At 42.5% G+C, this 1,645-nt stretch overlaps 1 pseudogene; it reads left to right on the forward strand.

Annotated features, from left to right (window-relative positions):
* Window positions 1–393: 393 nt before the first annotated feature.
* Window positions 394–1,146, forward strand: LOC105178785 (elongation factor 1-beta pseudogene; annotated as a pseudogene).
* Window positions 1,147–1,645: the final 499 nt, after the last annotated feature.

Here is a 1,645-nt window from a genome sequence, read left to right on the forward strand (position 1 = left end):
TTTTTCATTTATCTATAATTTCTTTTTATGAAATGGCTATAGTTTGAGAGAAGTATTTTGTTACAATTAAATTCTATTGACCTATATATATTATATTTATTCACTTACAAGTACAAAAATATTACAGAAGATACTATATGTGGGGGTAAATTTTGAAATTGATGTATACTTTTTGTTGAAGTTGATATTTTCCGTTCGAATGAGAGTATGGAGGTTGAGGGTTTCCTTTATATAGTACGTGGGATGGGAATTTCAATTACAATTGCACCCACGTCCAATAAAATATTTTACACTTTTAATTCGAAGCAAACTCCATGACTCCCACTTTGCCACTCCCGTATCTGTAGAGCTTCTGTGTCCATTGTTTTCCTTCTCTCCATCCAGAATTATAGAATGGCTGATACTTTCTCCGATCTACACACAGAATCTGGTCTGAAGGCCCTAGATCAGTTCCTCTCAAGCAAATCTTACATATCTGGAAGTCATCTGATGAAGGACGATTTTAAGGTATACGCTGCCGTGTTGGGGAAGCCGTTGAATGATCTTTACCCCAATGCCAGCAAGTGGTATGAAGCTGTTTCTGCAAAGCTTGCACCCATCTTTCCAGGGAAAGCTGTGGGAGTAAGAATTCGAGGCCAAGCGACACTCGCAGAAGCTGTTGCTCCTGCTGCGGATGCTAAGACTTCTACTGCTGACGATGATGATCTTGACCTCTTTGGTGATGAGACGGAGGAGGACAAGAAAGCCGCAGAACAGAGGGAGGCTACAAATGCATCCACTAAGAAGAAAGAAAGTGAAAAGTCATCCATCTTTGTGGACATTAAGCCCTGGGATGACGTGACTAACATGAAGAAGTTGACATTTTTAGGCTTAGACTATATGAAACGACGCTACTCCACATCGTTTCACTCTAACTTACAAGTTCGCACATTAGTGCCATTTCTAATCTTGAGAGGCGTCCCTAACAGACGAGCAATGCTGAACAATGCCTCCCGATTAAAGAACTGGATCGACAACTCCGGCAAACGAACCCACACCAAAACAATCGACGACTCTTTCCTTGGATTAAATGTTGGTATCCATTTAAAGACACGCATGGGGAACCCTTCCACAAACAAAATTGACTTGATCCAAAGCTTTGTGTAATCCTCCTCTGGGGCAAACTTAATGAAGACATGTCTAATATTAAAGGCCCCGACAGAGAAATCCCTACGGAATCCCTGGGCAAGCATCCAGCGCCAAAGACTTTGTATGAATGGAATGCTATGCGAAAATTTCCTTGCCAAGGCATAACGAAATGGTAGGGATAATCGATTAATTTTGTCAGAGAAAACCTCAGCACTTCATCGCGTGATCCCGAGAAAGAACACCCATTGGACGAAATGAAGATCTCGGATTTTTCAATTCTCAATAAAAATCTAGCAGCTACTTTCGATCCCAGATCTACGACCCTCACTCCTCCGGCAAGCATACGCACGGCACGGTGGCGATGATCTTCAGACGGCGAGCACAGTGGCGGTGGGAAGAAATAATCCGGCTTTCGGCTGGCAGCGGCGCGACAGCTGCAGTAGGGCACAATTAATGCAGTGTGTGTAGTGTGTGTGCGAAAAATTGAGAGGTCTTTTCCTTTTTTTAGAAGTCCATT

This window comes from Sesamum indicum, linkage group LG12 (assembly GCF_026168435.1).
Source record: "Sesamum indicum cultivar Baizhima isolate 11 linkage group LG12, ASM2616843v1, whole genome shotgun sequence".
Taxonomy (NCBI): Eukaryota; Viridiplantae; Streptophyta; class Magnoliopsida; order Lamiales; family Pedaliaceae; genus Sesamum; species Sesamum indicum.